We start from the raw sequence: 11,339 nt of genomic DNA on the forward strand, positions 1-11,339 counted from the left end.
CCTTGCTTGTATCTCTGACCTTTCATGCTACACAAATATTTCAACTTTATTTTTGTTTTTCTTGTTTGGCTTAGTAGATGTGCTATCGTATCTGCTCACGGATGTGATGTGGTGTGTATGTGTGCATACATGGTTTTTTCCTGTGTGTGAGTGCACTTGTATGTGGATGTGCATGCACATGTGTGCTAGTTCATGCGGAGGTCCAAGGCTGATGTTGGGGATTAGCCTTATTGCTTCCCCCACTTTATTCAGGGACTCTCAATCAAACCCAGAGCTCACTGATGTGGCTCATCTTGTTGCGTAGCTTATTCTGGGGATCCCCTATCTCCACTTTCCAAGGCTGAAATTACAGGCAGGCCACCATGCTTACTTGGCATATATGTGAATTTCTGGGGATCCAAACCCTGTGCAAAGCAAGTGTTTAACCTGAGCCATCTCTGTAAACCCTCCATACATTTTTTTTTTTTTTGAGACATGTCTTGCTATGTATTCCATGCTTTCCTGGACTTTATGCAACCCACAGTGGCCTCGAACATTTGATCTTCCTCCTCTTCCTCTTGAGTGATGGAATCGCTGACTTATGCCACTATGTCACACTTATGTTCACATGCAAATTTACCTATATGTTTGTCCTGATTTCTGAATGGATCACTTTTTTTTTCACTTAATCTATTTGAAATAGAGTCTCACCGTGTAACCCTGGCTGCCTTAGAACTCACGATGTAATCCAGGTTGGCCTCCAACTTGTAAAGATCTGCTTGCCCCTGCCTCTCAAGTACTGGGATGTGTGCCACTATGCTGGTCTGCACTAATTTTGTTTTTTCAAGAAAAATTTGGGGCTGGAGAGATGGCTCAAAGATTAAGAGCACTGGCTGCTCTTCCAGAGGTCCAGAGTTCAGTTCCCTACATGGTGGCTCATTAACCATCTATAATGAGATCTGGTGCCCTATTCTGGCATGCAAAACACTGTATACATAATAAATAAATAAATCTAAAGACAAAACTAAACACACACACAAAACCAAAACCAAAACAAACCCAAAAGTGTTTAGGGGCTGGAGAGATGGCTCAGTGGTTAAGAGCACTGTCTGATCTTCCAAAGGACCTGGGTTCAATTCCCAGCACCTACATTTCAGCTCACAACTCTTCGTAACTCTGGTTCCAATGGATCTGACACCTTCACACTAATGCATATAAATAAAATTAAAGAAATTAAAGAAAAAATTCAAGTTGTGTGTGTGTGAAATCACATGATTAATAGGAGAAGCCCCTGAAGACCAATCTTTGGCACCAGACAAGTCCCTGAGAAGATCTCAACTTCCCAAGCAGTAGGGATTCTTTTCTTTCTTTCTTTTCTTTTCTTTTTCCTTTTTCTTTTTTTTGAGACAGGGTTTCTCTGTGTAGCCTTGGCTGTCTTGGACTCACTTTGTAGACCAGGCTGGCTTTGAACTCACAGAGATTCATCTGCTTCTGTCTCCCGCATGCTGGGATTAAAGGTGTGCACAACCACCAGGCAAGCCGTGGGATTTGTGATACAAATAGTTTGGGGTTAGGAAACTTGCATGGAAATTGCTTTGGTTGGTGACAAGTTCATTGGCTTTGCTGAAGGTTACAGGATTATTTTTCCTTTCCAATAGCCAGCTAACTATTTTAGGGACACCTGTTTGTTTTTAACAAAATCTCAAATGCTTGATTCTACCAATAAAGACTCAGGAGCCAGCCCGGGCGTGGTGGCACACGCCTTTAATCCCAGCACTCGGGAGGCAGAGGCAGGCGGATCGCTGTGAGTTCGAGGCCAGCCTGGTCTACAAAGTGAGTCCAGGATGGCCAAGGCTACACAGAGAAACCCTGTCTCGAAAAACCAAAAAAAAAAAAAAAAAAAAAAAAAAAAAAAAAAAAAAAAAGAAAAGAAAAGAAAAGAAAAGAAAAGAAAGACGCAGGAGCCAGATGCTGGGGTGAAAGTCTGTTAGCTCAGAGAGGCAGAGAAAGAATCCAACTGATCTTCCTTCTCAGCTGACCTCCCATAAAAGGAAGCTCTTCTTCTCAAAAGCCCCTCACACCGAATGTCCCTCCCTCTACTTCCTGTGCATCTATCTGTCCTCCAGACTTCCTCTTACTCTTTTTTTTTTTTTCTATATTCACTTCCTGTTAACTCGTTGCTTGCTTCACCTCTTGACCCATGGTTGACGTTAGTCCTGTTTACACTATTCAAGCAGAAAGCTCTTGGATTAAAGGTGTAGGCTAGGGCTGAGCTACACCATAACTAAAAAGTTTTTTCCCTAGTAAACAACACAATCTAGGGGTTCACAGTGTGATCAAATATCCTGCAACAGACACCTTTTTTTCTTTTCTTTTTCTCTTTTCTTTTTTAATTATCTATTTATTATGATACAGTATTCTTCCAGGGTGTACACCTGCATGCCAGCAGATGTCACGGCATCAGATCTCATTATAGATGGTGTGAGCCACCATGTGGTTGCTGGGAATTGAACGCAGGACCTCTGGAAGAGTAACCAGTACTCTGAGCCATCTCTCTAGTCCCCTTTTTTTCTTATAAATTAAACTTTCAGCTTTCACTCTCTTTTGCACACACGTGTGTGCACACGCATGCGCACACTCTCTCTATACCCCCTCTCTGTGTATGTTACATTTTCTTTCCCTTCCTTCCTTCCTTCCTTGTTTTTCGAGACAGGGCTTCTCTGTATTGCCTTGGCTGTTCTGGACTCACTTTGTGTAGGCTCAATTTTCTTAACCAATATATTTTATTAACAACTTAGTGACCAAGCCTCTTATAACCCAACTAACCAAAACAGTAGGAAATGAGGATTAATGGACACAATAACAAAACCTTAAGGATATCAGTTCCGAGGAAAGATTCTCCGGGCGTGAGCCGCAGGATTTCTTCTGCTGGAACCTAGGGTAACCAGAACCCAAAACCTCAGCAGGAGCCGGAGCCTGGAAGCCTTCCCTCGAGCGGTTTTCTCTAAGAGCCTCTAGAAGTGCAGCGATGAACAGCCAAATCTATCCCAAGCCTCCAAAAAGCCCCGCCTCCAGTCTGGGCTCATTTATATATCTCCTCCCAGAGTCTGTTCACCGGATCTTTTCAACTGGCAACAATTAAGCAACAATTAAGCTCCGGCCCGAGGTGGTTGCTCTTCTAGTGAATTAACCTCACCTGTTCTCTCACGAGACCATTCCCATCTCACACTTGGGATTCTAAAAAACAGGTTTATCTCTCCTTCAACTTTGTAGACCAGGAAGCTGGCCTTGAGTTTACAAAGATCCGCCTGCCTCTTCCTCCCAGAGTGCTGGGATTACAGGCGTGGGCCACTGTGCCCTGCTCCTTCTTTTTTATTTCAGTTCTATCTTTATAATTAGTTTTGTAATACCTTAGGGAACATTGTAGATTATGGAGAGAAATCCCCTCTGAGTCACACCCTGTCCCATGCTGCCTCTAATGCCGCTCATGTCTCTAGGTCTTGGGAAAGACCACTCCACCCTGGGCCCGCTGCTGAGTTATTTTTTTCAACCTCAAACAGCCTTGCTCCTTCACACAAATATCTTTGAATAGAGAAATTCACAGTAGGGCATGAGAACCAGCCAGAGGTTGCAAATCAGTTTTCCTCCCTTCTTTTGGCATGAAGGGCCTGGAATAGAGCCTAGGCCCCAGTCCCAGTGAAGCCCTGGAAGACACAGGACAGCTAAGAGAAAAAGCATTATTCCTCCCCTAAGGGCCTAAACCTCCTCGCTGTCACACTCAATGGAAAAACACAAAGAAAACGTATGGCCATAGGAGAGGAAAAAGTCCATTTTTGGGAGACCTAAGAACTATCCATGTGTAGCTCTAGTGGTCAGAAGGCCAGGCACAAGCCTCAAGCTGCCCTGGTTTACATAGTGAGTTCCGGGTAAAACCAGCCAAGTAGGACCCTGTCTCAAAAAACAAAACGGAGAAAAAAACCAAACTCAAACCAAAAAAGCCTGCTCCACTTTTCTCTTCGTGTCGTGTGATACAGGTTTCACAGCTGTTCAAGACAGGGGTAAAAGTCCCCCCCCCCCACCCCTTCATCCCCCCCCCCTCCCTCCATTCTCCAGTCTCTAAGTGTTTGGTTTGGTTTCCTTCAGTCTTTTATTTCTCCTTAGGCGGGTCTTACTACTTCCTAGACAGTGTGCCATTAAGTGGTCTTTTGCAGTTCACAGTTAGCAACCCTGGGCCGACAGCATCACCATGAAGGATGAAAGGGAGAGAGGCTCCTTACTGGCCTGACACTGAGGAAGGAGGTTGGATTAAATAATGACGCGCTGTTAGACAGGAAAAGGTACGTCATCCTCAGAGCCCAGCACCTCTGTGCCCGGCTCCGTGACTGGGCCTCATCCTCCGGGCTCATCGACCCTGACTGGGACCAGGTGCCCTGGGAAGCATGCCCTCACTAACCCACATTATCTCCATCAACTCTAGAAGAGCTAAGGGCTTCAGGGGATCTTAGGCTGGGCTTTCCTTGAGGTGAGCTGCCAGCCAAAGACAAGCAATGGCTGCGGTGAGTCTCTGGTGGAGAACCTGCCGTCGTGTGTAGGATAGTAGTGAGGAAAGGCTGAGGGGCCGGACCCATCCAGGCTGGACCTGGGCGCAGGGGTGGGGTGGGGGTGGGCGTGGTCATGTGATTTAGATTCAGCCTTGCAAATGCTCCTGCCTTTCCCTCAGAAGCTGCAGTGAGGAAGCAGAGAAACTCTGGCTGTGGTACTGCCAGGCCCTGGGGGTGGAAAGGCTGAACTTTAGGTAACAGATTACTGTCTCGGTTCTTGGTGACACTTTGGTCCTTGGCTCCCAGGTGCTCTCAAGCCTGGCTACTCAGCTACTCAGCTTCTTGTCTGATCTGTTTAAATTAGCTAGAAGTAGTTGTGTGAAGATATTTATTTGTTTGTTTGTTTTAATTTTTATTTTTTTGCTTTCTCAAGACAAGTTCCTCTGTGTAGCCTTGGCTGTCCTGGACTCGCTTTGTAAGCCAGGCTGGCCTCGAACTCAGAGATTTGCCTGCCTCTGCCTCCCTGAGTGCTAGGATAACAGATATATGCCACCACACCCGGCTGTGAAGGTTTTTCTTTTGTGTCTTTGGGTGTTTTGTTTGCATGTATGTCTATGCACCTCTCATGTGCCTGGTGCCTTGGAAGAATCAGAAGAGGGAGTTGAATTCTTTGGAGCTGGAGTTACAGGTGGCAGTGAGCCAACATGCGGGTGCTGGAGTCAAACCTAGGACCTCTGGAAGAGCAGCCAGTACTCTTAACCACTGAGCCATCTCTCCAGCCCCAGTTCTGTGAAGGCTTTAATCAGGAACCCTTTTTGGTGGAACAGAGTCATTCTCTCTCCCTGTGGTGGGCCAGTGGCAAAAGGAATCTTTTGGAGGAGGGTCTCGAGAGCTGGCCTTGTCAAGAGAGGAGAGCGTGGAGGCAAAGCTGCCATCTGCTGTCTACAGTAGCCTGACCTTAGTGACCTTGACTTAGGTAAAACCAAATCCTTTGCTTTGATGCAGAAAGCAATTTCAGGATAAACCACTACAAAGCAGGGTAGGGGCTGAATAGGAGATATCTGGGGGCTGGCGAAGAGGTTCAGCTCTGGCTCAGCTTTCCTGTCTGCTTCTCGGCAGAAATCTTCACTGGCCTAATACTTTCCTTCACAAACGTCATCTCTTGCGGGGTAAGAGCATACTGTGTACTATCTTTTCTGTTTTCCCATTCCTTGCTTTGTGTATTGAGATAGGGACCCATGGTGCATCTTTGGTTGTTGTGAAACTGTGTAAACCAGACTGGCCTTGAAGTCGTAGAGCTCTGCTTGTCTCTGCCTAGATTAAAAGCATGCACCACCATGCCTGGCCCTTTATTTTTATTTTTTTTGAGACAGGGTTTCTCTGTAGCCCTGGCTGTCCTGAAACTTGCTCTGTAAATCAGGCTGGCTTCGAACTCAGAGAAGTCTGGCTATTTCTGCTGTCTGAGTGCTGGGATTAAAGATGTCTACCACCATCACCCAGCTTTGCTTTTTTTTGTTTTGTTTTGTTTTTTGTTTTTTGAGACAAGGTTTCTTTGTTTGTTTTTCGAGACAGGGTTTCTCTGTATAGCCCTGGCTAACCGGGACTCGCTTTGCAGACCAGGCTGGCTTCGAACTTACAGCAATCCACCTGCCTCTGCCTCCCCGAGTGCTGGGATTAAAGGCATGTACCACTGGGTCTGGCTCTCAGCTTATTTTTTAATTTAATGTGTCTAAGTGTCTGCCTGCATGTGTGTATGTGTTCTACCAGATGCACACCTGGTGCCTTTGGAATCCAGAGGGAGGCACCAGGTGCCTGTAACTAGAATTAGATGCTTCTGAGCTCCTAGTGAGTGCTGGTGTCTGAACCTGGGTCCTCTGCAAGAGTGACAAGTGCTCTTAATCACTGAGCCATCTCTCCAGGGTCCCTTCTCTCTCTATATGTATATGTTTTTTGGTTGTTTGTTTTGTTTTTAGACAGAATCTCACTGTGTGTAGCCCTGGCTGGCCTGGGACTCACCATGTAGCCCAGGCTGGCCTTGAACTCACAGAGATCTATATGCCTCAGCCTCCAAAGTGCTGAGGTCAGAGGCATGCACCACCATGCCCAGCCCCCTCTCTGTTTTGATAAGTTAGTTACACATTGGACCCAAAAGTGTCTTGAATGGGATTATAATGTGATAAAGTTAATCTGATGATAGACTTGTACACAGGGTTTATGTCATCTCTTCTACAGCAAAAAATGGTTACTTGTCAGATTTCTAGAAAACTGGAGAGCAGTGAATTGGATGGCTCAGGCAAGAAAGGTGCCTGCTCGAAGACTACTGATCTGCAATCCCATCCCTGGGACCTGCATGGCAGAAAGAGAGTACCAACTCCTGCAAGTGGTTCTCTGTCTTCTACATTTGCACTGTGGCTTGCATTGCATGCATAGGAGCACAGGCACATGCAATGCACACATGCACATCCATGTACACATTCATATATATATTCAGGAAGATAAATGAATAAAATTGCAATTAAGAAAATATTCCTAAACTGGGCATGGTGGCACACTTCTTTAATCCCAGCATTCAGAAGGCAGAGGCAGTTGGATCTCTGTGAGTTCAAGGCCAGCCTGGTCTACAAAGCGAGTCAAGGACAGCCAAGGTGACACAGAGAAATCCTGTTTTGAAAAAACAAACAAGCAAACAAACAAACAAAAAACCCCCCAAAACAAACAAACAAAAACCCAACAACAACAACAACAACCCCCCCCCCCCAAAAAAAAAGAGAAAGAAAAAAGAAAACAAGAAAATATTCCTAGCTTGGAAAGGAGAAGAAGCCCTAAGTCAATGCCAGTGTGTTGGAATTCTTGTTTTTCAGCTGGGGAGAAACTTGAGCCAGACTTCTGTACCCATAACTCCCCCCGGTTGTCTTTCCTGCCTCAGCCTTTCTGTCCCATGGTGCTCTCAGAGGCTAGCTTTAGCAGCCGGCTCCTTCTCATCAGTATCATTAGGCTGTTAGGGTTCGGGTGATCTACTAGAGACCAACCCCAAGGCAGTATGCAAAAATCAAAGAGTGTTTTTATTCTAGCATGCTAGAATTACCTCTCTCCTCTGGAGCATGACCCCAAAATAAATATGCAGGTTCAATTTATAGACAGTTGGAGTGATCTGTGATGACAGAATTGAGTCAGAGTGTAGGAGGGGATTCAGGACTGGCTATTTGTTTGGTTATTGGGGACTTTTGAGTCACTGAAATTTTGCCTCTTGCTCAGGAGTTGGCCTTTAATTTGATTGGATGGAGCCAGCTGTGTGTTTTTTTACCAAGGTTATGAAGTAATAAAACCATGGTATTTAGTCATTCTGTTCTATAAGCTGATTAGCTGTCCATGAGCTGCCCATGAGCTGTCTATAACTTATGGGTTTTTCCCCAGAAATTGTTAGAAACTTGGCCTGGCTAGGCAGAGTGAAAACTTGAAGCCTGTCATGGAGTTGGTCTAGTCAAGCAGCTGCGGTCATTGGGGGGTTTGGGGTCCCTGAAGTCCCTGGGGTCAGGTCCCTTCAGGGCCATGAGTCGGTTTCACATGTCACTTATTTTTTGTTTTTCCTGGGATGATTGACCTAGGCTAAGACCAGCATCCCCGAGCCTGAGTCACAGGACTGTGATGACTGGCTGCAGGTCACTTCTGTGACAAACTAGTTCCAGTTCTTATGGTCAGCAGTTGGTTTGGGATGGGATTCTTGGGCTTCTGGAAAGTTTCAGTGGTATACCCCACTGACCCATGAAATCTTTCCCTTGTGGAAATTTCCACTGGTGGTGAGGCTGCTCATACAAAGAGACAAGTTTTTTGTTGATATAAAGTCATCCCCTGAGACCGTCACTGCCAATATTCTTTTAGCTCTCCTCTCCAGGCACGCTGAACAGCAGGAAGAATGGCGGCTGGCAACTGCATCTGGGAACTTTGCGTAGACTTCTTAGGCTGGCCTGGAGGTGGTGCTGTTTGCATGTGGTCAGTTAGGACTACCAAATTAAGACACTACCAGGGAGCAGCTGTGGGTGCCGAGATTCATTCTGGTATCTGGAAACAAATCTGGATGTTACTTACCATCTTTTTTGAAAAGTCTTTTTTGGTAGATTTATTTTATTATTTTATGTGTGTAAAGGTTTTGCTTGCATGCATGTGTGCCTGGTACCCACTGAGGTCAAAAGGTCCTGGGATCTCTTGGGACTGGAGTTACAGACAAGTGCTCTTAACTACTGAGTCAACTCTCCAGACCTACAAAGCGAGTCCTTGACAGCCAGGGCTACACAGAGAAACCCTGTCTCGAAAAACAAAACAAACCAAACAAACAAACAAACAAAACCTTTAAAAAAGCCAAATATCACTTTAAGTCAGAAAAAAGGATTTTATTTTGGTGTGTGTGTGTGTGTGTGTGTGTGTGTGTGTGTACAGAAGTATTCTATTCATGTGTGGATGCCAGAGAAAAGCACAAGAGGGTGTCAGATCCCCCTGGGCTGGAGTTACAGGCAGTTGTGAGCCACCGACATGGGTGCTGGGATCTGAACTCTGATCCTCTGGATGAGCAGAAAGCGAGCAACAAAAGGAGAAAATAATAGTTTTTGGGTCAGCAAGAGGGCTCAGGACATAAGGCACATGTTTTATCACAACCCACATGGACTGTTTATTGCCTCTTCCTTCAATTTCCTTTTTGGGTGTCCAGGTAGTTACTCTCCTGTTTTTGTTCAGTGGAGGCAGCAATTTTTTTTGGTAGTACTAATTTTGGCAATACCAAGGTGCTGCTGTGTAGCCAAGGGAACCATGGAAACACCAAGGTAGCAGTCACATTCCTACTCCTGTCCACCCAGTGATGACAAGAACAAGCTAGCCTATGATAGCATAAGTCCTGTAACGGAACCTTTGTGCCGCTAGGAGAGCAATGACCTAGGCAGGTGATGCTGGTGCTATGGAGAGGCCCACACTTCCCGCTCTACACCCTACACCAGCAACACCATTGGCTCTTGTGGTCCTGGAAGAAAAAAAAATCAGATGAGACATAGGAGTAAAGCAGTCAAGAGTTTATTTGCTTGTTTGTTTATTGGGCTTTGTTGTTGTTTTTGTTTGAGACAGGGTTTCTGTGTGTAGCCTTGGCTGTCCTGGACTCTGTTTGTAGACCAGGCTGGCCTCAAACTCACAGAGATCCACTTGCCTCTGCCTCTCGAATGCTGGGATTAGAGGCGTGTGCACCACCACACCCAGCTTTTTTATAATTGTTGTTGTTGTTATGTAGATAATGCTCAGCCTGCATATATGCTTGTCTGCCAGAGGAGGGCACCAGATGTCTTTATAGATGGTTATGAGCCCCCATGTGGTTGCTGGATATTGAACTTGGGACCTCTGGAAGAGCTGACAGTGCTTCTCCAGCCCCTGTTTATAGTTTTTTTGAGACAGAGTTTCTCTGGCTGTCCTGGAACTCACTCTGTGGAGCAGGCTAGCCTTGAGCTCAGAGATCGCCTGTGTGTTTGTATGTGCACTAGGTGCATGTCTGGTGTCTAGGATGGTCAAAAGAGAGTTTTTTGTATCTCTTGGATCCAGTCCTACAAACTGTTGTGAACTGCAATGTGTGTTCTGGGAATCGAACTTGGGTCCTCTGCAAGAGCATCAAATGTTCTTAACTGCTGAGCCATCTGTCCGGCCCTGAAGTCAAGAGTTTTACCTAGAATGAGTAAGAGAGTAAAGGTATGCTCTTTGGGAAAAGAGCAAAGGAGCAGACTAGGAGCGGTCACATCCTGGCTCAAGTGGGGCTTAGATTCGTCCTTCATCTGTTATGCTCTCCCTGTGCCTCTCCCAAGGTGTGTGCTAAAAGAAAGTGGTGTGAAGCCCGGCATAGTGGCACACACCTCTAATCCCAGCAGGTAGATTGTTTTGAGTTGGACACTGGTCTACAGAGTGAGTCTAGGACAGCCAAGGCTACACAGAGAAACCCTGCCTTGAAAAATCAATTAATTGGGGCTGGAGAGATGGCTCAGAGGTTAAGAGCACCGGCTGCTCTTCCAAAGGTCCTGAGTTCAATTCCCAGCAACCACATAATAATGGCTCACAACAATCTATGAGATCTGGTGCCCTCTTCTGAAGTACAGGAGTGACATGCAGGTAGAATGCTGTATACATAATAAATAAATAGGGCTGGAGAGATGGCTCAGAGGTTAAGAGCACTGGCTGCTCTTCCAAAGGTCATAAGTTCAATTCCCAGCAATCACATGATGGCTCACAACCATCTATAATTAGATCTGGTGCCCTCCTCTGGCCTGCAGGTGTTACATGCAGGCAGAACATTGTATACATAATAAAATAAATACATCTTTTTACAAAAATAAACAAATAATGCTTTTTAAAAAAGAAAAGAAAAATCAATCAAATAAACAAAAAGTGGTATACTTTTTTTTAAACTCTCATTTTACCCAATCTAAATAAACATGTAAGATGCAAGAATATGCGTGGGGCTTTAAGTACCTTCAAAGTTGAAAAGTTCACTAGGTGAAAGGATAGCAGCACTCCAAGCAGATTCCTTATCTAGAAAGAGCCCGAAGCCATTTTAACTAGTAGACCACGACCATCTGTTGTTCGTTACATGAGCTGACCCATCTGGAGAGACCACTATCACCTTTTGTTCTTTATGTCCTGTTTTGGGGGCCTGGTTGGTGACTCTCTCCCAGAGCTAACCTCCTGCCTAACGCTAAGGCGAGCTCCCAGGAGACTGTAGAACAGGAGTTCCAAAGCAGAGAGAGTGGGGCGGGGCTTTCATGCAGACGCAGGAATATCACGTGTGAAAACAAAGGG

Source organism: Acomys russatus, chromosome 7 (assembly GCF_903995435.1).
Source record: "Acomys russatus chromosome 7, mAcoRus1.1, whole genome shotgun sequence".
Classification (NCBI taxonomy): domain Eukaryota; kingdom Metazoa; phylum Chordata; class Mammalia; order Rodentia; family Muridae; genus Acomys; species Acomys russatus.